Source organism: Anthonomus grandis, chromosome 4 (assembly GCF_022605725.1).
Source record: "Anthonomus grandis grandis chromosome 4, icAntGran1.3, whole genome shotgun sequence".
In the NCBI taxonomy this organism is placed as follows: domain Eukaryota; kingdom Metazoa; phylum Arthropoda; class Insecta; order Coleoptera; family Curculionidae; genus Anthonomus; species Anthonomus grandis.
The window spans coordinates 19,984,537-20,011,916 of NC_065549.1; the positions used below are offsets into that span (position 1 = coordinate 19,984,537).

A 27,380-nucleotide genomic window follows, 5' to 3' on the forward strand; every position below is an offset into this window, starting at 1 on the left:
GTACTATCAAAAGGGATAACAAAAACAATTCACTTAAAACAAAAAAAATATATTTTTTTAATTTAAATTTATTAGTAATATTAACAACAAGCCCTACGTGTTGTGAATAATTGAATTGGAATTATCTTGTTAATTTATTTTGTTTTTGATTAAACCTTATTATTGTTGTATTTTAATATATCTTCATCTAATTAAATCGAAACCAAAACCCTGACCATTTATCTATAAAACCAACACGTAATGATCTTTATCGAGGGTATCTTTAATTCATTACATGCAGCTTTATATGTCAAGAACTTCTAGTGAGAAAAACAATGATTTATAACCTACGTACATTCAATAGCGTCATAACGAGGCTTTCAATCACCGCCAGTGCAACTTAATACGATATTTCTAATTGCCTTTTTTATTACAAGGGTCTAGCAATAAATTTCTTTTTTTATTATGCAGTGAAGATTTTTTCGTCCTTCAAAAGTCATCATCACTCTCGATCAAATGATTACTATTCATTATTCAAAATGACCCTTTTTTTGTGGTTTGAAACATGAAGATACTTTAGATAGGTCTGGTATCTAGTCACAGTTTTGTTTTTATAGATTTTTTTATTACCCATATGGTATGCCACAAAACCTGATTTATAACAAATTACTGATAAACCAAGGTAGCCGTAAAGCAACCGTGTCTATTAAGCGGTCGTTTATTAATATTTACTGTGATTTCAGGTATGAGGTTTCAAGATAATTGGTTTTTAGTGAAGAGTTATGGTTAGACATATAATATGTAAGTCAGTTGAGTAAGTGATGTGTGTAGATTGTCACTCATACTGGTCTTGTTAACAAATAGTATAGTATAGCTCCTTTGGTATGCTTCAATAGAAAAGGATTTTTGTGTATTTCATAATAAAGATATTATTTATATGAATAGAAACATTAGAAGGCAACAAAAATATTAAAAGTCAATCTTATTTTGGACCGTGAGAAACCAGTTATGCTTTTATTTAGTCTTCCGATTGTAACGCGTTAAAAATTAAAATAAAAAATATTGAAACGATCTCCATAATGAAATAATAATAATAATAATAATAATAATAATAATACTTCTTTATTTGCTCATATACATCCAACAGCTTAGCATCGTCAAAAATTATAGACTGTCAAACGCCAATAATACAGTGCATAAAGGGAGACATTAATCTTCGAGTTTTACCTACGTAACGTAGCAAACAAAAAAACCTACATTTTGTTCACAATATAAAACAAAATACAATTTTGGTTCGCATCAGAAATGCTCACTAAGTATGTATGAAACATTTGTTATACAGGTATGAAAGTATAATATTCGATAAATTTTGATAGACTAGGTTAAAGACTATTGTAGAATTCGTCCAATGAGTATGGGCAGATCTCCAAAATCAGGTTTTTCGTTATTTGCTTAAATCTATTTAAATGTAGGTGTTTTGTGATGTCGGAAAAAGTTTTATCAGACTAAGCCGGTGTTGTGGAGATAAGAGATTTCCCCCATGTCTGGTGTCATATAAGTGCCTACTATTTACTGTGCTAAATCTAAAAGAGTGTGTTCTAGCAAACATCAGACATTGGTAAATGTATAGGCCAGGCATTGTCATGATTTTTAAAATTTTGAATAAAGGTCTACAACTATCTATTGGTTTTTTCTTCTAGAATTCTGAGTGCCGATTTTTGCAACTTAAATGCACTCTGCCAGTCAGCCGAGTTACCCCAAAATAACAGTTCATATGACAACTTTTATTGGAAAAGTCCCATATACGCCGTTCTACATACTACTGGAGGCGCCAATTGAACAATTCTGCGCAACAGAAAAAGAAGCGACGAGAGTTTTATTGCCAGATCCATTATATGGCTCTTCCATTATAATTTATTATCTAGATAAACACCCAGAAATTTGATCGCGTCTATTCTCTGATGTCTTTCCCTTAAAGAGAAATTAACCACCTCTGTTTTATTTAGATTCAAGCATAGATTATTGTCAGCGAACCATGCTTTTAACTTGTGAAGTGTTGCACTAGTTCCATTCTGTAGGGAATTCAGATCTGAATGCCGACTGAGAAGAGTTGTGTCATCCGCATTTTGTACAGACATCACCTCTGAGAAGTGGGCGGGTAATTCATTTAAATAAAGTAAAAACAGAAGAGGATCCAAGATTGATCCCTGAGGCACCCCTGTTGTTATTGGAAGTATGGAGGATGTTCTTCCTCCACAAGTCACTATCTGCTGATGCTCATAAAGGTAGGACTGGATAAGTTCCAGGCAAATACCCCGGATACCATAAAAATCCAACTTTCTGTCTTGCCCCCCTCAAATGCATCAACGAGGTAGTCTACCATTACCCTGAGTGCATCAGCAGTGGATCTTCCTTTTCGAAAGCCAAACTGCGCTGGTGAAAGTAAATTATGTTTATCAAAAAAAGATATGAGACGTTGGTTTAGACAGAGCTCAATGGGCTTGGATAATATCGGTATTATTGATATGGGTCGATGATTTTCTGGATCATCCATATTACCCTTTTTAAATGTAGGAACAACTTTACTTATTTTAAGCTTTTGTGGAAATGTACCAGATGAAAAACATTTGTTTATTATTAGAGATAGTGGTAGGGCCAAACCATTTGCAAGTTGTTTCAATATTTTATTGCTCAAACCAAAGATGTCTTGAGCAGAACTATCATTTAAACTTTTTAAAAGATCAATGACCTCTATTTCGGTAACAGGTGAGAGAAATACTGTTGAATTGTTATGTACATATTTTGCTGTAAATTGTACAGGGTCATTAGATTTTTGCAGTGTATTTGTAATTGAGTCAGCTATATTCATAAAGAATTTGTTAAACTCGTCGGGAGCTACATTACATTTCGAATTACTAGGATCATTATTTTTTGTTTCTTTAATGATGTTCCAGATGGTTTTGGATTTGTTATGACTATTTCCTATTTTGTTTGTATAATACGAGTGTCTCGCTTGTTTTATTCTAGTTTTATATTCCTTTATACGAATTTTTAGCCATTCTGAGGGATCTAGAGTACTGTTATGTTTATTTAAGGTAGAAAAGAAGTTTAAGTTATCTCTCAATCTCTTCAGTTCATTATTAAACCATTTTTTTTCTTTATTTGTGGTGAGAATTGTTTTAGTTTTTTTGGGAATATGAAAGTCTATAATAGACATTAGAACATTAAGAAATATTTCAAAAGAATTGTCAATGTTACAATTGTCAAGTACCAACAACCAGTCAACGTTTAGTAATGAAGTAACACAGCGAGAAAATCTCTCTCCACAATACGGTCTGAACTCTAAGACCGTTGTGTGGGTGTTTTCAGTACTTTTATTTATTGATTCATATGTATTAGTAATAGCCATATGATCTGACAGTGTCCCATAGAGTACATTTACAATTAATTGCACAATTTGTTATGCAGTTATCAAGGCAACTACTTTTTGTGGTTTTTGAGATTCTAGTTGCGCTATTTACCAGGAATTTAAAGTCTTATGTGCTGACAAGTTGGGTGAATTCGGCTGAAATAAGGTTATCCGCTAGTAGATCTATATTAAAATCACCATAAATAAAGGTACGTTTGCGTCTATGGAATAAGAAATTTAGAACTGTAGCAAGACTCTGAAAGAACACTTCTATTTTACCTGATAGAGATCTGTAGACACTCAAAACTACAACCTGTAAGGCTTCAATCACAGTCGCAACGACTTCAAAGTGTGTCTCTATTGACATGTTGTCTATAGTTGGGATCTTCTTTATAAGAAACGGTTCTCTGGTGTAGATAAGGACTCCACCTCCTCCTGCTTCAGTACGGCTGAAACTGTTGGATAGATGGAATCCAGGCAGAGAGTAACTTTCTACTGCTTGTTGCGGAAGCCAATGTTTTGATAGACATATTATATCAAAATTCTTGTTTTCAGTCTGGATTTCCAACTCATCCAATTTTTTTGTCAAACTTCGGATGTTAAGAGACATCATTTTGAGATTGGAAGTCGGGTGTATGCGGGCAACTCCCTCTAATTCAGATTCTGGTTCAGATTTTTCCGTCCATCTAAAAAATTCCGTCCAAGTGAGAAGTTAAACCTTTCAAATGCAACATTCTTTGGCCAGAAGGAATTGCTGTAGATTGTATCCTTTAGTTCTGGAGTCACTCCTACCATAAACTTTTTTTGTCTGATTGGTTTTGTTTTGGAATACACTGTTTAACGTAGACATCAGTGCAATTGATATGCTTGGTAACGTAATTTTTTATGTCCATTTCGGTGATAGTTTCATTAATTTTTGATAAGAAGACCCAAACGCTTCTATTTTCTGAAATTGTGTTTCATGATCTTCTCGACTTCCAATTTTAAGGTTTTTTTTCCTAAAGATCGACGTTCTTGTCTTCCTTGATGTTGTTCAAAGCTTCGCCTCTTTGATAGGGATTCTGTTTCAGAGTTTTGAATGTGTTGCTTACGAGATATTTGCCTTTTGCAAGCACCCAGGCATCACCACCGCCAGGCTCGAAACCTGGAGTATCATCGTGCGGATTTTCAGAAGATTGTAATGAAGAGGCGGCATTGGACAGTCTGGGTACTGGGACCATACTCGAGCTACCGCTATCATCACGTTGTTCAATGACTGATAACATTGATGACAGTGACACTTCAGTTTGTTTTTGTTTATTTTGTTTTCCCGCCAATTTACTCGGATCGTGGGGCCCTGCTTGCGACTGAGGCAGATCCCGTTCAGAGTTTTTTACTTCCTTAGTGCGCACTTCCTGCTCCAGAGTCTGTATTTTTTGGATCAGCAAAAGATTATTCTGCTGCAAAATAGTGTTTTTGCTTGACGATTCATCAAGCAGTTTTTTAAGGTAAACAATTTCTGTATTGAGTTTTTCCTCCGTAATTTTTAAGTTTTCTTTTAATATTTCAATTTTCTGCGCACCTTGTTGGACCAGAGCTTCCAGATTACTTATTTTGAGTTCCTGACTTGCCGATTTTTTTGTGGGTTTTGAGGTTAGCTCTTGCACACAACAAATCACAGTAACAACAATAACAAATCACAATAGAGAAAATTAAGAAAACATTTGAGATTGATATATCACAAAAATATATACTTTGCAAAATATGCATTCTATTCACTTTCGATGACTACGATATTCAGCTTGAAGTCACTTAAAACAGTATTAGAAGAGTTTCCATATTTATTTGTTTATTAATTTTAATTAATAATAGCAATAATTTATATAAATAATTAACATGAATAACTCTATAGCTACAATGTCATTTGCAAGAAACAACAGTTTGCATGGAATAATTTTAAGTAAAGCAAATATTGAATTTAAATTAAATTTGTTTCCTAGTTTTGAGTGATGAATTTAGACTATAATTATTTATAATTTATTATGGCCAAATTTAATTTTCATTGCACTGACATGAAAACTATCTAACAGTTTCTTCCCATTTTGGAATACAGCTATTTTTCTACGAAAAACGCTTGTGTCGACTGTTGTGAAGTTTGCGATTGCCAATTTCATTTTTGAGAACGACTTGAGAACATTATACGAAATTTATAAATAGGCAAAAGTATATGTAAGCCAATATTGCAAAACATAATATGGTTCTGTGAATCTGTCCGCCGACTTTTTACTCCTGCTTCCTATACTATATCTGACACTTACAACAATACTAAAATAGTTTTCAAATTGGGGTATGGTCAATATACTGCAACCACCCATTGACTTAAATAGCTCAATATGTACTTATCGCTCGTATGTTGTACCTCGTGTATTTGAATTCGAATTGCGAATGCGCTTTATTTATATGTTTTTTTTAAATTTTTGACACTGTTTTGTAATTTGATGTATGAATTATATGACCTGTAAGTGCAGACTTTTCATATAGATTTCGCGCCAGAAAACAAGATATTAAAGACAGGGTAGGGTGTTGATTGCAAAAAGTTTCATTACAAGGCTGTCGCTCCGTAAGTATATTAGCGACAATTAATTGGGTAAATTAACAAATTTGATTGAGACTAGTAGACTAAAAACAAATGTTTTGGATGAAAATATTTTGTGGTGTTTCCATGTGTTTGATCTGCTTTCGCATAACGCACCCAACTCTCAAGCACACATAGCAAATATGATCGCTGTCACAATTTATTAACATTTACATAAAAACGTAATGCATTATTGCCAGCGTACCTATATTATCTTGAAAGTTCCAGTTAATTCTGGGCTATTAACATATTTCATTACTTAATAGTTTAATATTGCTTGAAACCGATCAATGGTCAAAATGTTTTAATTATATTATTTTTTTTAAGTAGGTACACGTAAACCTACATATGAACATAATTTAAATAAATTAAGGTGGTAACAGGTCCATTACACAACAATAATGGCTTTTGTAAAATATGTAGGCATATATCCGTGACTAATTATTAATAACGTGCTTAATATCATAATATAAACAGGTATTAGTCTTATCTACCTCGACATCTACGCTGTCATACCTGTGGCGGTTACAAAGAAAGGTTATGTTTTAGGTTTGGTCGAGTCAAGGTAATCGACAGAAATTTGCTTGACGTGTGTGCCTTAAAAGGATTTTAATATGTACAATGTAATCCTGTACATACACCCATGTTAATGTGATAAATAACAATTCGCGGTTGAGAGCTCGTTATTGTTTAACAGATAAAAAAAGACGGATTTGCTACAGCTTGTCCGTGCGTAAACAAATTACAAAACCATGAAATAAGATCGTTCTTTTACGGTTTCGTGACTCGAGCAATCGTGGGATTCTTTAATGTGCTAGTTTGCTTGAATTATAGAGCTACTGGTATTTACATAACCTATTACTGTCTGTAAAATATGTTATTGCCCCGGTGTGGTGGTTTCATGATTAAAGGGGGCGAAATAGAAATGAATAGAAAAGTGAATGTTTCAAGTTGGAATATTGAAGTAGGTTTTAATAGAAAGGAGGACTTTTCCAATTATAGGTATGAAGGCTTTTTAGAAATTCTATATTCTAGAGCAATGTATGTTTTATGTATGCAATTGCTCTGTTATCTAAAAGGAGTTAAAATGTTCAATTTAAAAAAAAGATAAGTTAATTTAATTTAGTTAAATTAATTTCATTTAGTTAAAAAAAGTTAATTTAAAATGTTTCATAATTTTTTTAGTATATATTATTTATATATATATTAATTTACCGTTGTCCTGTTTGTTACCAGTACAGTTTTATCAAACCGATGATAAAGAATGATAAAGAATATCATAACATGATAAAGAATACCATACTTTCCTTAGGCATTTAGACCTTCCACTATAGGATTCGACGTCTTTATTCTGATTGGTTTATTTGAAAAACATTGTTTTCAGTAATTTTATATATTTAAATTTGTATATTTTTTTGTGATTTAAGTGAAACTTGATGTTTATACACGTAAAGTGTGATGGATGGTCTTATTGAAGTAAGCGATGTCGTTTATCGTGGGTCATTTAAAAACGAAAAAATTGAAGAAGAATAAGCATTTATGAAAAGATGCTACTACTTTACCGCGTGTTAAATCCACATTAAAAAAATTATTTTTTTTTATATATTTTAATAAGTAACAATTTTATATATAGGGTGATTCATAACAGCGCTACGAATAAAAATATATTTTTTCTTATGGAACACCTACTTAGAACATTGAAAGGCTAGAATTAGTAAACTGCAACTTTGTTTGAGTTCAACATGTGCACAGGGAACTCATGTTCCTGAAGGGGGGTGTTTTGTTTACAAAAATATTCATCGATTCTCTGTTGTCAAGTTTACACGCATTTTCAAAAGAGAAAATTTTTAGCTATATATCAATACATAATAATGTTAATTTATCTTATTGATGTTAGATTTTGGATTAACAATAACAAGTAAAAATAGATATAAGTTATTCTAAGCACAAAAATAACATCTTCAAAGCAAAAAAAACTTATTAACATTCTTATTATTAACATTCTTATGCCTAAAACCGCTTCTAAAAAAATTGAAATGGCAACTCCGCAGGCATAAGCGGATGTCATCTTGCGAAATGTCATCTTGACAAACGGCTTTGTGTTTACATTCGGCATTTGGGAAGTTCTGTGTTTTTTCTTTAGTTTTTGGTTGAGTCATTTCAGTGTTTTTTTGAACTGTTACGATATAGTAAAAACTTGTGCCGCACCATGGAAAAAGGCGATTTAGGCCGATCTTTTTACAAGTAAATACCGATATTGTCATAACATCATATCAAGGGGTAATCATACGTAGAATAATAAAAACTTATTAAGAAATCTATAATAATTATAAAATATTTATTTCCATAAACATGCTTTTTATTAGATAAGTACCTTTACTCAATACTAATACTCAGTACTAATGAAGTACAATAAAAAAACGCATAAAGAGTTCATGAACGGTAATATTGTCTATAATTTAAAGCATAATCTATTAATAATAAATGTTTATCATGTAAATATTTTTTGACGACGTCACTGGTAAAATTACTTGTGTCAATGGAATCAACAATGCGATCGACCAGCGTTGCGATTTTATTGCCTTTTCCTCTAATATAGGGACGTTATCTACTTTCATTTAACTTTGAATGTTGACTTCTTTATAGAGTATCTTATCATATTTTATGAAAAGAAAATGCTTCATATTGTATTAAAGAGGAATAGTATTATTTTGCGCCTGTCAAAATAACTGACAAATTTATATGATATTATAAAGAGTGCTTTTTTGCCATTTCTACATTAGCATTTGTCATCATTGCATCAGAGATGTTGCAAGCAAACAAACGGCCCATAGTTCCACGGCAATGCTAATTCTAGCCTCTAAATGTTCGAAGAACACCTATGATTTTGAATTATGAAGTATTTCAATTACCAATTGAAAATCGAATTGTTGGTATCTTTAAATGGTCACAGAGCTAAAACTTGTTTCTTATTTTAGTTTTTTGAAAGCAATCTTTGGATATTAATGTCTCCTGTCAAATTTTTCAAAATATTTTGGCACCGCTATAACATTGTACTTAAGGTTTCAGCACCCTTTATAAACAATTATTACGTTACATTCCACTCTGAATTTCAGTACCAGCTAAACACTCCGCTATATATCCATATAACTCAATTTAAAAAAAAAAAATGATCTGACCACTGTTGAATGATTGCTCGAGACCCTTGCTCTCAGTGTTTAAATCATTAGTCAAAATATAAATAAAAAAATAATTACGAGGCGTTATAAAAATAGCGTTTTATCATAATAAAACGCTATTACATATAAATATAATATTTTTACGTTGTGTCGAAACTTACTTGCGTCGAATTTCTACAAGCGGGGTTAATATATACATATTGAATTATTATTGTATATTTTAGGCCCTACTTTTTTAAATAAAATATATAAAAACATTTCCTAAGGTGAATTTTTCAACAAATATCTTGAATTTTTTTTGAACTTGCATGGTAAGTCTTAAAAAATTAACAAATAATTAGCAGAAAAAGCTTTAAAAAATTCAATACTTTTTTTATAATAAATTTTAATTTTTTGCAAGAACTATTTTTCATGGTCATTTGAAAATGCCTTATCATTTTAAAATATTGCTTCCAGCAATAATTATTTCGTTGAAAAATAATTGGCTTTCTCTCTTATTCATATACTGATAATGTGTATGCTATAATAAGTTGTAGAAACAAATATACTCGTTGTTTTAAAAAGTTTCTATTCTTTTTTCCACCATTGTATATCAAATTATGATTTGATTGATATTCATAGAATATGAATAATTATTATTGTCTGGCAATTGTCGGAGATATGCATAATTATAATCTGGGTGGAATTTAACATAATATATTTTAACTATGAAATAATGCATACTTTATATGATTTTTAATTTGATTATTCTTATTGATAATGATAATAACTGATAAACTGATATTTGTTTTTAATTTTCAGGTATGTATCTGCATTTCAACTTCTAGTGTAAGTATAATTTATTCTAATAGGTTTTAATAACAATATGCAAACTTAGAATTTACACCGATAAAATCCAATGGTGTGAGCAGTGCGACCTAATTGCGTGTTTATAGTCGGAAACTAAAACTTCAAGCACTCGATTTTATTACTTTTGCGCTACCGCTACCGTATAATTATTACGTATTAGTCCGCAGTATTGGCAATCAATTCGAAAAGCATTGCAAGCTGTCCACCTATCATTAAAATAATTAAAATTTTAATAATGATAAAAACACGAGCACTTTACGGACGAAAACACCTGACCCATTACATGCTGCATTAAATTTCCACAGGTTTGTTTTTACGGAATATATGTATGGACTGTATGGATGTATGAACGGACGTATTTAGTTTTGTCAAAGTTTTTTTTTTTATTGTTTAAATGTCAGCAGTGTTTTTAAGGAAAATCAAAATATATTTATATAATTTTCACCTACTAATTTCGAAAAACTATTTTAAATTTTTAGATGCTATAAATATATTTATCCATTTTAATTTTCAGTATTTGAAATATTATTTCTGAAGCAGTATTTTATTTATCGGTGAAAAAAACATTTTGAAAAAGTTTTTTTTCGCGAGTGATGTTATTCGATCGCAATAATTAATAAATGTCGATTATTTGTTTGTTCCTTAAAATGGTAATCAGTTTAAAGTAAGGACTTGTGGAAACTTCAATAAAATCTATCGTGATTTACAATCAATAAATAAACGGAAGTTCTTAGCATTATTTTATTACCTACTGTAAAAGTTTCAGACGTCGAAATCATAATAAATTCTCTAAACAGGCGCCATTGTTTTCTAAACTCTTATGTTGCCACTTTTAAATGCTTCTCGTAAATATCTTTGTAGCTTTTATCTCACGGTGTCTCTGGTGTCTACTTAATTCCTTGAATGGGCACCTGTGTCATGTATCCTATGTATCTTAGTCACCCTATTCTTTAAAATAATCCAACGGTGTGAGAGGTCGGGTGATCTCACAGTCCTTGGCGCCTTAAAGGCCGCTCATTAACTTATATTTACAAACAATTTCTTGATATTTTTTGATAGATGTACTACATGCCAAATTTTATAATCGCATATCGGCGCAAAAATATTTTACGTAATCAAGCGGACTGTTAGTCTTTTCATTTTCTTTTAGAAGAAAGAGTTAGAATTGGATTTACCTTAAAATTGCTTGCGATTAAAAATTCTCTGGAAAGCTGAGTTTCGTTTGTTCGAATTATCTTCTTTAAAAGGTTACTCTCTTCCATATTATAGGTTATAGGAGTATCACATGAATCTATCCTTTCGAATTAAAGAGTTTAAATTGTAGTAAAATGATATGTACCTATAATAGATAAATTTTCCGATTGGCCAGCAATTTTTAAGTAGAATAATGAATTTAATCCTTTGCACTGCTGTTAGGAGCCAAGAAGTAGGACCTTTCAAATTTTGTGAAGATACATTAAGTTCTTTTATACCATAGAGTCCAAATAAACCTTTGGAGTTAATTATTCCTAAGACCTTTATAAAATGTCAATTTTATTTAAAAATCCGTAATCATAGAGGTAAAACATCTTTTGAGGTTCTTAAAATCGCCCACAATTTTTACAAAGTTAAACGACTCAGTTGTTTGCGCTTGTAAATTTGCACGGACGAACAGTTTTGTTAACAGTCTATATACAATTCTTTAACTAAAGAACCGCAAACTGGTTAATTTATAAGTCGAACTCTGCTTATGACGATCCAAAACAAATATCCCCATTTTTTTACGAGATTTCTTTTTATATCCCAACCTTGATCTGGGCGAGTGTTTGGTTAAAAATGATCATCGTTTCGGTCACCGAATTCCATTGAAATAGATGCTATTAAGAAGATTATTTGATATAAAAACAATTTAAAGACCAATCCGAAAAGGTTATCGCAACAGAGAAGACAAGAGGACAAAGCCGATTTTTCACTCTCGTATCGGATAAAAAAAATGTCATCTTGAATGCCTTACATCAAAAACCCATTAGAAAGAATTCGTATAGGAAGACGTACACGTAACGGATTTCGGTGAAAATTTTTTTTTTTTAACTAAAGTGAAGTATAACTAAATAATAATTTGATTCTTGATTTGTGTTATTTTTATATACTGTTAAAATGTTTTGGATTAATTAAACAGAATTTAAAATAGTGTTTTTAAATAGATCAATAGGTTTCATTGTTTCCTTACAGGATAGACAAATGTATAAAATTGACCTTTGTTTAAAATTGGTTATTTATTTAAATTTTGGTATATTAGGTTTATAAGAGAGCTGGTGTAAATTAGGAAAAAGACATTTTCACATCTTACGAATCTGTCAAAGTTTGAAAGCTTTCTGTGCAAGATGTACCATCACCGTATTATTTACAAAATACAGACTTGCCAATGGGTAAAATGTTTTTATAGATCGATTTCCTTGTGTCTTTTCAATACTTATCGACGCTTTTTGATAAGAATAATCTAAGATAGAATTAAAAACGAATTAATTAGATCGGGTTAGCTACATACGAATTACATTTCTTGAAGAAAGTACGGTAATAAACAAACTGATTGACACTGTAATTTGAAATATAAGATTTACAGTATTGGCCATAATGGTTGAAACTCTTAAGAATTTTAAATATTTCTGATTGGTTTTCGTTAATTGTAAAATCTTATTAACAAAACTATTGCGTACTGCAGACCAAAGATAAGTAATAATAATATAGACATAAATCAACTAGCAAAAATAGGCTGCACAAAATACTTCGAACAAAATCTTTTAAATCTTAAAAAATATACAAAACTCATTTTCAATCAATTTCTAAAGTTTTATATGAATTAATATTTAGTGTGATAACTTCTTATATTAATTTTTGCTTGCATTCTTCTAGGTATTGATTCGACTAAATTTTCTATTATTATTCTGTCCATACTGGCCCAGCCTTCAAGAAGTTTTTGAAATAACTCGTCAGCATTTTTGAGTTTCCATAAATTCTCAATCGGATTTAAATCCAGACTTTAGGCTGCTTTGTATTCGTCGCTAAACAGTCCCTTCTTCCAATCCTGCACTGTTTAGTGAAGGTGATCTAGTGCAAATTGTAGGTGCAACTTTACATTCTTTTTCCGCAGTAAGAGTTTTTTGCAGGCCTGTAGGCCTTAAGGCCACTAGTACATAGTCTTCTTAGTACTGTCCTTGCCGAGATATTGGAAGGCTCACTTTCATTTAGTGTTTGCAAAATTTTGGATGAAGAGAATGGGTCATTATGAGCAATAAAATTCACTTATCCCCCGGGCAGTAGTAGCTGTAGGCCTTGCAGAGCTTTTTCCTGGAATCGTATGACCAAATACTGTATATCTTTTAATGATTCGCAAGTCGGTGTTCTTTGGCACTTTCAATCTTCTAGAAATATTACACTGCTTACTTAATACCTTGTTTGTAAGAGTCTATAATTCTTTGGTGCTAGAATATTGCTAGAATGTGATTTTCCCCTTTGCCATCTTAACACAAATAATCGCTAATCGTCATAAATTTAACTGACCTGAACATTTGCCATTTAAAAACTGCATAAAAAATACATATTTCTAAGTTTAAATAGACAGTTTCAAGCCTTGTATTGGACATAAATTGAAAATATTTCTTATTGTCCAAACAAAGACACACAAAAAATATATTCTGTGGTATTTTGATTATTTAGTGATGTGCTATTTTTTAGGATGCATAGTAATGCAAAATACATTTACAATACTAGTAATATTTACAAAATTGAAAAGTTCCAACCATTATGGCAAATACTGTATATTTAGTTTCGGTTTTCAAATCTTAAAGAGGCCTTTTTCCGTTTAGGATATCAAGGAGTAAAAGAATGACCACGCTTCCATGGGGAATTTGAAAACATTTGAATAGTTTCACTTTGGCATACTCCATGTGAACAGATAGTAATTTCAATTTCAGTCTCAAAGTCGAATCGGTATCCTGGGGTCCTATCAAACCGAATTTATATCCAAAAGTCCCAAATACATTTTTTTACTTATCGATCTTGTCAAGAGTTGTGTATTGTTTGTATTGCTGATACATGTTTTATTCATTGGGCATTTTATTGTTTTGTCTATTTTTCTATAGTTCGTGTTTTCTAAATTCTAACAATGAACAAGACCACTTCAAAATTTTTTATTACTGGTTGGTTAATGAAAATTATGATTATAGTGCAGGTTGTTAAAGAAGCAAACCATTCATCCACTGTTTGATGGCAAATTAGATATTCCTCAGATTATTTTCAATGATTAAATGTTTGTGATCGTTGTGTTATAAAGTAAAAATTAATCTATGATAATAAAACCACTTTACCGAAAATAAACAAATCCTGGCCGAATTAAGAATAAAAAAACATTGCATTCAATTGCTTGATAAAAATAATCAATGGCACTTATGGAAAGAAATAATTCTTTTGATAACATAACTACTCAATTGCCTCAGATAAAAAAATATAATGGCTCAATTGTCTGATAAAAATAATCGATGGGTCGTATGAATAAATGAAAAAAACAAAAACTTCGAGAAATGTGTTGATTATTCGTCAATATGTGTCTATTAATTTTCTCTTTAGTGACGGGTAATCATAGAACACAGAGATCAGTATTGGACTCAAATAGAACTGAACAGTTTATGGCAATTCTACTTATTAATAAAAACCATTCAACTGTCTGAAATAAAAAAATCATGTAAGAAACTAAATCTAAGTCATATTAATTTTATAGATAGCAAATTTGCTAAATAAACAAATTATTATTATTATTATTACTTTGAAGACTTGGCAAAATCAAAAAAAATTATTTGCTTTATATTGCCCATGAAAAGCTTATTACAAAACTCTTATGATAAAATTTGCCATTTTCCAAGTAGGTCTCATAAAAACACTTACATCATAGAAATTTTAATGGATGGACCCATGATTTTTTTTTTCTATTATTACACTATAAGATATATACGTATATGAAAAGTATATCGTATCCTACACAGTGGCATATATATGAGATCGGTGCCATTTTATCACATATTTGAGGTATGGTGATTGAGTGTAAAGACTAGCTATGTAAATCCCTTGTCAATTTTTTTAAATGCCGAAATTTTCTCCCTTGTGTAAACAAAATCGTAGATGATATACGTATATTCTACAGTTTAATAAATGACCATATAGGAAATAAATATTCCAATAGTTTCAATTTAAAAACTATATTTTTGAACCTAGATAATGAAAAGTTGTCTAGAATTTAAAAAAACTAAAATTTTTTCCAAACTTAATGACTTATCTTAAAAATAAACAGAATTTGCACTTATTTGCGATAAAAAATGACACAACTTGGTTTTTTCACGTTTTACTCCAAAACCTTAAGGTTATGTGAGAAAAGTATAGATACAAAAACTATAGATTTTTTTATCACCTCTTTTTTTCTCAGGCAATTATTCTGTGAAAAAAAAAATTTTTTTCATTAACCCTACCTTTATCCCCCCACCCACCCCACACAACTTATCAGTAAGAGATTGTTTTCAAAAATCATTGTTTTACAAAATAATACGCCTGAATACGTTGCGTTCCCAGCTTAACTGAAAATAATTTTTTTTTTAATAAATTTATGTATTCCTCCATATCAAGATAGAGTTCTATACATGGTTGAAAAGGTCTTTTTACGTGCTAGTTAATGATGTATAAATCTAATATGACGTCCATGAGAAATAACAAAGATGGCTATGGTTGCAAAAAATCCACCATGTCTAGGAGAATATCGTTAACGTCAATCGATTGGTCATAGTAGATAACCCAGAGCTACCAAATTTTATTAAAATCGAATTCAAGATGGCGGCGATACATCAGGTCTTATAAAAATCTAATTTTTAGATTTAGCCCGAGATTTTGAAAATCCCTGTAAATACCGCGGATCTTAATATCGCATCTGATTAGGCTTGGCATAGTATACGTTTGTATTATATAGTATAAGTAGTATAAGTATGTGTTGTAGTATATAGTATAAGTTTTTCCTCATTTAACCGAAACTATATGTCTTAATATTTACGAAATCTCCATGTATATCATTTTATCTGGGACGCCCCGTATAAGTATTTATTATAAAAACAGCGTTATTAGATTTTTTAAAAACTTAAAAAAAAAATTGGAAATATTCTACATACACAGTATAAAAATCAAGTATTCAATTTTAATTAAGCTAATAAAACGACTTAACTAACTCAATGACATTCATGACTCAACTGGCTGGAATGGCTCGTATGGATAATGGAAAACCAGGAACTGCCAAAATTTCTTAAATAATTTGGAATTTTTTTTTAAATTACACTTACGTGTAAAATCGACAATAATAAAATCCGATACGTGTATGTAATCCAACAATTGGACTCCATATTTTGTTATGGTAGGATAAACGATAGCAGATGTTCGTGGTGATGACTATCTACTTTCAACAAAAATAACATTATCGTTTTTGGCTGTCTCTTCTGGCGTGATGCCGTGTGTTAAGCTTTTTAATTGATCAAACATATCCTGTCTCTTTTATAAGAAGTTTGTTTGGATAGTATATTTATATCGGTGCCATTTTAAGAAAAAAGGTACCAGATTTGTTTGTTTTGTTTTTTTATTAAATGGAGAGTAAATTTTTTATTTTGTCTTCAATTTGTTGTGTAAATGTTTTTAGAAACCTTACAGGTACATATTTATTTAGATAACAGCTAAAGCAAGTACATATAAATAATTTCCCTACAATTCAGAATTTCAAAGGCAAAAGATATTATAAAATTTTTCCGTTTATATTTGAAGGTTCTTTAAACTTCCAGTTTTACAATACCACTCCCCGTCTCAGTCATTATCTTTTATTAAAAAGAAAGAGAGTGAAACCAACTGTTCAACAAAACGAAAAAAAAAACAGAAACACGGTCAGAAGATATAATTTGCTAGGGACCCCGTCTTCCTTGGGTTATTAATTATTTCGCCCGGCTTGTGCCCCCGGGGCCCCGAATCCCTCGAGCAAACTGAAAGAAGGGATTAATGGGATTTCTTTTTTTATTAATGCCTCGTCAGGTCTCTTAAGGGAAAGATGATGAGTGAATGAAGTATATCTATGAACATTTTTTTTCATTGGTTAAAGAGGTTAACAAGTTAAGTGCCAGTAAACAGGTTGCCAGCCAATAGATATACTAAATGTTGTATGCACTATTTATAACACATGTTATAATAATGTTGTTGGAAAGCTGGGGTAATTTCCAAAGTAATTTTTTGTGTAGAATCCGAATCCAAAGCTCAAATTGGCCCAATCACTAACTACTTTTGAGCCTAAATATAGGATGCAGAAAATGTTTGTTCTCTCTCATGTGTTGAAAATAAAGCCCAAAGTATTCAGATCTATAGTTACGCCACTGTTGTTACTAATTATAGTAACATCAGCATATTTGTAGTCTATATTTTTACTAGAAATAAAGTCAGTATGTGCAGATAGATCAAGAAGCGCGTTTTATTTCAATATCATGTTCAAAATGTTTAAATTCTTTTCTGCACATGTTATGGCCATTTTAATATTTATGCCATTATGGTATCTAACCCCTGCATGGTTATAGCATGAATATACAGTCAAAAATGAATCCCGGAACCAAACTTTGTTGATAATTGTTAACTCCAAATAAAGAAATTATTAGCGCCAATCACTTCAGTCGGCAAGGCACCAAAGCGTTAAACGTGAGACCTAGTGTTACAAAGATTTTCCCACATAGCCAAAAATAGTATAAAAATTATACAAAATGGAAATTAAATGATAATTGAAGATTTTCGGATCTTTTTTTCGGGCCACCGTTAGTAACAAATGTAATCTTATCTTAGTTATTCTTTGTAAAGGCTGGAATAACATGAGTGTGAGTATAACCTGACAAAACAACAGAAAATATTTTAATTAAGTTTCGATAATAATTTGAAGTTCTAATTAATGTTTGGGGCTCTACACAAATAGAAAGCGGCAAAATCCATTCTAATTTATCGAACTAAAACGTCAGATTTATTATCAATAAGAGGGTATTTAGTTTAATACGACTATTAATCCTGACAATTAATTCTGTCCGAAGCAATTCTGGCCTCGCTAATATCGGACATTGGGTCATACATCTGATGCCACGCTGTTTACTGGTGTTTATCGAGTAAACAAGTTCATCGGAATTAGGGATTGTGACCAGTTGATGCATGAATGAAGAGCAGTAATCTAGAAAATTTATTTTTATTACATTATATTTATTATTAATTAGCTTTTTTATAACTTAACGTATTTCTTTTACTTTTCTTTATTAGACGTAAAACGTTAGTGGATTTTTCAACTTGGGCTTCACTACGCAGATAAAAATATTTGCATAAGAACCAGGACAAGAAATCTTCACTGACCTATCTCAAACTCAATTAATTATATTTTTAAATAATTTTTCTAGCAGCCTTTTCAACACTCAAAATTTTAATTAAAATTGATACAAAACATTTTTTCTAGTAGATCTTCGATATATCTTTTTTTAATATTTAAAGATTATAGGTTTTTCGCTTCTACGTTCGATTAAAGAAGTTTTTAATTTTTTCCAGGCATATTAATCATTTATATCATCAGTATATTAACCTAATAGATATTACTCCTTATTTTGTATTTTGCCAGAGATATCTAGATTTTAGACGAGCAATTTTCCTATTTCTTTTTTAGTTTTTTTTCTTTAATTCTTTTAGCTAGTTGATCTCTTAGAAAGCGAATAATAATATTGACATTTTCAATCACATTTGCTCTATAAACTGCAAAAGTCTATAGCTTATAAGAAGTATTTGACCAACGCATAAAAAAAAACAACTATACATATATTTTGGTCAAACTTAAATATAATAGCCAAAATTTAAGTAAAAGAAAGTGGATTAAATAATAACCATAAAACCTAATACTTAGGTTAACCAGATGTGAATTTGCAGATGTGAACAAATGCATCAGTTACTAATCTTTGAACGTAACTGATTACCTTTACGTATTACTTTTTACTTAAGATCTTGGGCGTATTCAATAGTAGTTATGATTTTCTTTAAGCAAAACTTGATAGAGGTAATTCAAAGCCTATTGTTGAATTTATATGTTGAATGGACATGGTATATAAAGGAAAACGCAAAATTTATAGTGTCACAGTATATATATGTAAAACTGCTGAAAGTGACTCATTAATTTATCGGGAAACAGTATTATGTGGGAAAATACACAACAGGCTAAGAATAAGTGACTGGCCAATGTTCTCCCTAATAGTAGTAACGATTTTTGGATGAGTCATTGGCAGTAATTTTGATCACGAAGTACATCTACTAATCTCACAGGCCTCAATCTAAGCTACAATGCTGAACTCTCAGGGAAATAACTTCTGCTCCATACCTATGCTTGCCGGGTATCCCTAAAACAATTTTATATGAACACCAGTTTTTTTGATCTGCGTCAGGCTTTTGACTATGATATCGAATAATGTATAAGCGCAAGGCGGAATGGTATTGCAATGACTTTCGTTATATTTGTCGAATAGAACTTAGAGAGTTGCTGTTTTTGGGTTTTTATATCTGAGTATCTCAAATAACCAGCTCACCATTTATTGTTGGTAAAATTTGTATATTATGGTCTAAGAGTAATGGCCGGATTTTGATGCTCAGACGATACTGTAAAGTAAAGACTACTATTAATTTCTCTCTAAAATCGTCTGTTAATGGTCGCCAAGGTTTGATGATCACGTTTTACATTTTTTATCAAGGGTCTCTTCCGGTGACATCATAATTCTATATTCTCTTGCTTAGAAACAGCTGCCTCATTTCATAATCGTGATTTATTTACCAACTTACTTTTACCTTTTTCACACTTCGATATAACACTTTAAGTATTCTTTAGAGGCTTTTCAATGCTTTAAATAGTTCTTTTAATTTTTAATTCATATTATGGTACATATTTTAATAATGATTTTTATATTCTTCTTCTCTAGTTCTCAGAAAGCTTGCTATTAAAATTTTACCAAATTTTATCAGAAGGGTTGTCTAGAAACACGGGAATCTACCAAAATCATATGAATTTAAAAGTGTAATATGATGTTTGCAGCAGATGATTAAATTGTAGAAGAATATTTAACACACAGGCCATATACCCTGTAATTCCAATAATAAATCTCCACCGTTTTCGCATAGAATTTATCAACAAGAATATTTTGTCGCATTTGGATATTGGAAAATCTGTGAGATTCTTGGTAAGAAGCGCATGCTTAAATGATGATTAATTACATCATGACCTTTTGATGTGTGTAACTGACGGTTTATTTGATGACCATGCGACACGAGCAATGATGATATTCCTAGTGTTCATGATTAGAAAAGTTTGAACATGATCGGACATATCTAGTTTCAACAAAGTTGTATCTGTAAATGCAGAGGGGGGGGTGCGAACATCTCTGCAGTTAGTTCTCAGTAGGACCTTTGCGCTGGTGACGAAGCAGGGGACTTGCCTCATCTCGTCATCCAGTCCAACGAGAGCGATAACGTCGCCAAGGTCTCTCCAAGGGTTGGAAAGGATACGCCGAGAATTCTGCTGCGTATTGATGAGAAAGCAGGGTAGTCGCAAAGGATGTGCTCCATTGTCTTGTCTTTATATGTTTACATGCCCTACATAAATGACTCCTTAGTTTTATTTTAAAAAGGTGGCCATTAAATTGACAGTGACCATAGTAAGGAGGCCTGCTATAAGACGTAGGGCCCCTTTAATCAGAGACAATTTGCGGATAATTCGATAGCTATGATTCTTAGATAAATTGCAGCATTATGTATCATTCCATCGTTTTTTAAAAAGCGCGTGAGTATGATTTTATTAGTTCTTTGATGTTTGTCATGCTCAGAGCCACGAAGGCCTCCCGCCCTACTGGTTAATTCATCTCTTATTAATTTGCTAATAAATTAATATACATATAGTAAAAACAGTTGCAGTAATGATAAGATTAGATTAGAGACGAAATAACCACATTCTAATACTTTGTAGGGATGACTTATTAAAATAAAATTTTTCCTCTGCTCAACAACTGGTGAGATAAGTACTTATAGCTATCATTAGATAAATATTTTAACGCATTAAACAATAGGTATGAACACCACAATATGCAAAGTTATCTATGGGCTTGACTAATATATAAAGCCATAAATAGTCGGATCGTAAAGTACTTCTGCCAACACAAGGTATAGCATCAAGTGGAACACACCATTAACCACAATTTCATTAACATAATGATATGGTATTAACCGCTTTGTAGCTCGGGGCGGCCATTTTGCGAACCGCCGTGTCGGCCGTGAAGCCTAACTATGCCGTTAGTCAAGTATAATTCCATACGTCACGGCTCAATTGTATTACTGATATGGATGCGAATTGTCTATATGATCATCGCTAGATGGATTATGTATAATTCTTATAATTCTCTAGGCTTAGGATGAATCATTAGAAACTCTGCCTAAACTCGTATTTTTATTACTCTTTGTTCAACAGTATTTTGATGTTTTGGAGTAGTTTGAATTTTGTATATTTTTTTTGGGTATTAATTAAATTTATTCAAAAAAATGCAAAAACGTATAGGTATGTGCCCATATGGCCAGATGAGGTATAAAGTTTATTATTATAAAATAGCACTATACAAAAAACTACTTACAGATTTTATCAAAATAAATATATACAGAATTGTAATTTACAGAACCACATTGACTATATAATTCAGTTTCACCCTTACTGTCTTCATCCAAGTTGATAATTATTGTGCTCTCTCTAAGTATTAGATCTTGATTTAGGTACGAGTTTTTAATGTTTTACTTTAGTATAATCTAAAACAAAAATAATTGCAGATAGAATTATTAATTTATAATTGGGTTATATTTTCTGACCTTATACCGCTACTTAATTTTCTAGGAAATATACTATGAAAATTATATACTGATAGAAGGAACAATATTAAACGTAACCAAAGATAATAATCTTTTATAGCCGTTATAATTAAAAGATAAAATAAAAACCATAGGTATAATTTAAATACCTAAAAATATTTAAGTGGTGTTATGTCTTCTAGATATGTAACACCTGGATTCCCCAGACGGAGTGGCCGACTTTCACACTTTTTACAATAGGTCGTTCTTGCGATAAGAGATTAGCATTTATAATTACTTTCTTAGATCTAAGGTACAACTATACCAGAGCATCCCATATTTTAGCATGCTCATTCAAGAATAATCTTTATTACATTTTCGTTCGCATAGAGATCGCATTTGCGCTTTAATTAAATACTTAGTTTTGTTCCATGTAGGTTATAATTATTCAATTTAAATAAAAAGGATACTCAACATCCATGCGGTAAGTAAGACCATTTTCTCGACATCACATATATCGATTCGCTTCTTTGCCGAAATTTCCTATTTGAGTTAAAACAATTGGGGGCAATAATTTCCATAGTTAAAATATAATCGTAACAATAATAATCAGCGCGAACCTAGAAACGTTTTTCTTATTATGTGCATAAGTGAAGTTTGATAAATAGTTTAGCTTGCTTAACAGCGAACCAAGAACTAAGAAAATTAGTCACGTAGTATACAGAGTAAAGTAAGTCGCGCAAGTGCTAAGAAAATGTTAAACCAAAAAAATGCGAATATATAACACTAGGTGGAAAAATCGAATTCTCATTTATCTATCCCTATCTTAGTCTAAAAATTAGAAGAGGATGGGAATAAAATGATGTTTTTCGGGTATAGTTAGACACATTACGGGAGAAAAACACTATTTCCAGGTGATCCAAACAGTATTTAGAAAATTAAACGATAATATAAAAAAAGGTGGAAAAATCTTCCTTGTGAGACTGTAGTCGCATTTTCTTCATAACATCAACAATTCTTTCAGTTTTCTTCCGCTCGTTTCGTTTTTCTTCCTTTCTTTCTTTCCGCTTTTATTATTACCGCTAAATACTCAAAAATATACAGATAAAACGTGCTCTGATACGCATAGCACACAACTAAATGAATGAAACTAGTCAAATATCAAATCCACCATTATAATAAAGGGGAATAATAAAAGGAAAAAATAATATTTTTGTAGAATCTATCCCAAAAAATAAAATTAATGAGGCCTTATGAGGAAACTTACGCATAGAAAAATGAAAAAATCTTTATAATATAGCAAATTAAAATAAATTAAAAAAAACGTAAAAGCTAGAGGGGCCAAAGTTTCCAAAAATTAGTTTGCGGAATGAAATGTCTTAGTTGCAAAAACGAAAATTATTTAAGGTGCATGAGATTAGTCGGAAATATAAATTTTAATTATAAAAGTTATTGAAAATTTATTGTTTTTTGGTCTCAAGTCAGCAGCTGTCATTTAAAAGGAAAATCAATACAATGCAGTTTTAAAAATATTTTGATTAGGCTTTGAAAATATCAAGATTTTGTTAATCCATTGGAAGAAAGAAACTCTCATCTTTTATATGAAATTAAAATTATTAATAAAACTTTTCATGCATCTTTTCAAAAAATTTACATTTTTGTAAAGCTTTGTAATGCGTAGATAATTTTAATATGCCGTGTGTTAAAAAAATCCCGGATCCCCTTAATAATTTTGAAACGCGCCCTTTTATTAGACAGTGTCCCAAATAAAAATTATAGATCTCTGTCAGATTTTACATTTTTTTAATGGAATGGTATGCTTTTATATGCATTTTTCGATTCTATGCAAAATTTTAATACCACTTCATGTAACATATGCCATACTTTACTCCACTAGCTTAACATATATGATAGTTTAAAAAAGTACTTCACCAATAAAAAAAATTTATTAGTTACTTTTAAATTTAAAAATTTATATATTATTTTTTTCTGATGAATCGACATTCATGCTAAATGGCAAATCGACATTATTGCAGATATTGGTCAGATGAAAATCCGCACTGCATGCGTGAAACATATACCCAGGATACCCAGGTAAAGGTAAATGTCTGGACAGGTATATTTGGTAATAAGATAATTTAAATGCCACCCGATATCTGGATTTGCTGGAAAATCAGATAGTACCAGAAATAAGAAGACATGCTAATACTAATTTTCATCAAATATGGTTTCAACAAGATGGCGCCTCTACTCATTTTCAAGTTAATGTAGGAAGAATCGATACTATTTTTCTAAATCGGATTGGCAGAAGAGGTGAAATTGAATGGCCAGCAAGAAGTCCTGATATAACATCCCTATAAGAATTTCTATGGAGGAATTTAAAAATTAAAGTTTACTTATGCAACAAAGCCGAAAAATATTAACGTATGACAAGACAGAAATGGAGCAGAATGTAAATTAATAACTCCCGATATATTATGTATAATATACAGGGTGCCCCGGAAAATGTAGGAGATCTCTCGGATTTAGGTAGAAATTAAAAAAAAATAATTTGGAACTTTCCTCTAAAAAAAATTCCTATAGGCCCTTCCTATGAAGATACGGCCTTTTAAAGACGCCGCTGGTAATCGATTTTTCTTGAATAACTTTTGAAGTGCTTGGTATAAAATTAATAAAAATGTATAAAAAATAAATTTAATTAAAATTTTACGTGATTAACACTACTAAGGACCTCTTAAACCGGAGTCCTTAAAACACATTTACCATTTTATTTTACCAGGGACGGACTAGGTTGTACATTATAATGCTTAAATTTTTAACCCCATGTATAATAAAGACATGAAATAATATATATGGGTAGTTTGAACTTTAAACTAAAGAAAGAGCCCTCTTGTTCATTATCGATAAAATGAACCGTTTTGGAGAAAAGAAAATTAAGGAATCACTGTTTTATTTTATTTAAAAAGAACCATATGTTCTTTTCTTCAGCGATGCGACAATTATTCAAACAACAGAGAAGTTCCATTTTAAGTTGTTTAATCTGAAAAAGTACATGTTTTTAAAAATGCAGGGTGGTTCTTAGAAAGGCAACTAACCGAAATTGTTTAAAAAAAGTAAACCTGTGTTTTTCTTAAAACGAAAAAACAACCTGGAAATTAATTAATTGAATAGGTTTGCTGTTTAAATATTTTTTTGTATATAATAATCATTATATTATTATGTAATTAATTTTAATCTGTTGAAGTTAGGTACCTATAGCATATGTTACATAAAGTTGTGTTAAAATTTTGTGTAGAATCGGAAAATGATACGTAACTGGCCATTATTTAAATGGCCTTTCATCTCTTGATAGTTTCCGAGATCCCAATGGTCATCCTCGAGTTTCAGACATCCTGTATAGTGTGGGCAATAAATTAGTTATTCGTGAGAAATAATAAAACATAAAATATATTCATACTTTTATTCATCATTGAATGTCAAATTATTTTCATTTTATAAATTTAACCTTAGAACTTTGTTATAGAACTTTTTGGCACACCTTGTATAATTATTAGCGAATAAAATATATGAAACTTTTGCCTTGAAACTTACAACACAAAAAAGCTTTTAATCAATTAATACCGCTCGCTCCCTATATTATACGAACGGGCTGTAATTCACTGTTCACCGACCCAAATTAGCCCTGTTTGAAACCCTACCCCCGCAGTAACGCTTTCGTGAAAGCTAAATATTTTCCCTCGTTCAAAAAGAGGTAAAAAGGGGCCACGCCGCGCTGAAATTGCCGGCTGCCTCGAAACGTTAAGTCCTAATAGTTTATTTTTCTCGGGAACTACGGTGGAGAGTTGGCAATTTTAATACCCCGGAACTTGGAAATTTAGTTTTCGCGGGGCTTGTGTACAAATAAAGTTGAATTCCGAGCAGATCTTAACGGCGAGTTTTATTCAGAATTAGTTAGCAAAGCTATTTGTATAAAAGATGATGAGAATTTCCATGGCTTAATTAAATTTATTCATTTATACAACTCCCTAATAATCATAAAAATGATTAATGTTTTGAACACAAATAGTATGTCAAAAACGAACTACGATAAATATCAATTCCCGGCAACAAATTGTCATTGGTCTGGCGAAATAAATCAAAAACAAACCAGGCATTTATTCATGAAAAAAATATACATAGATAGAGCGAATCACGCGACCCAATCAAACATTCAAAAGCAATTGCGTATATTTATTGATTAAATACCGAATACCTAATTCCATTGGTAGCAAAATGGGAGAGGCAATATTTTGTGAACGGGACCTAATAAAACATTAAAACGCTGCCGCTGCGGCAGGGTTGAACGTAAATTATCAATTGATTGAGCCCACCCATGAAAACAGTTGTAAATTTATTGGAATCGATGACATTATTTTTGTTTCTCTTTTATTGTCATTTTATTTGGTTCCAGATGCAATTTATTTTTTATTCGGGAACAACAAAAACTTCATTATTTTCTATTCTTACGAAGCCGTAGAGTTATATAAAAAAAAAACCCGGAATTATTGTAATCCTGGCTTAACAACTCAGAATAAGTATAACTCCGGCTTTACATATTGGATTTAGTGTTTCTAATTCTTCTTATCAACTCGCAATTAGTTATAATGGCGAGAGAGGAGTTACTCTTTTCCTTTGTACACGTGGTTTCGTATATTAAAATAGTGAGAAAAAAATTAAGAAAGTAGTCTTTATTTGTCAGAAAGTCAATGGTTGTTCGACTAAAATTTTAAAAGTCCCATTGACCTAAAAAAGTAAAAAAATAAGTTACATTTCTAAGAAAAATTATTATTTTTAATTGAAATTGGAATTGAAAAGGACATACTATTATTATCTGTTAATATTCTTACATTAAGAAAAAAGCATTTAAATTATTGAATTTAGCAAGTTTAGTAGTCTGTAGTTTCTATGTATATGAAAGTTAGTGTTTTTTTAATAATATAAAGATTTCTCTGAGTGACGTTTTAATATTGAGAACATATGCCTTTGAATTAGAGAATTCAACAAGTCATTGATTACTTTCTATATGTTACAATATGAATGGTTCTTCCTTAGTAAAATTAATAAGATTTCTCCTATCAACATTCTAAGAAACAAAATGACTTAATTATTCAATTTAAAAACTGTAATAATTTATTTGTAGTTATGTATACATTTTCTGTTTGTCAAAAAAAACCGATATCTCCTAATGGGAGCATTCTGTTTTTTTTTCAATAAAAATGGAATATAGAACGAAAAAAAAAACAAATTCAAGTCATAGTTTATCGAATTTAATACATTATAATTTATTTTACAGTTGTTAAAATATGAATAGTTCTAATATCTGTTCCGACATTTACTTCGACTTATTCCATTTATGGTTTGGTAATCATTAAATCACTAT

At 30.9% G+C, this 27,380-nt stretch overlaps 1 protein-coding gene across 1 annotated transcript in view; it reads left to right on the forward strand.

The window, feature by feature from the left end:
- Positions 1–27,380, forward strand: part of LOC126734782 (zinc finger protein 608) — a 171,146-nt gene that overhangs the window by 50,722 nt on the left and 93,044 nt on the right. Inside the window, exon 3 of the mRNA XM_050438505.1 lies at positions 9,983–10,009. The gene's annotated coding sequence lies outside the window, so the exon portion shown is untranslated. The remainder of the gene's footprint in view (positions 1–9,982; positions 10,010–27,380) is intronic.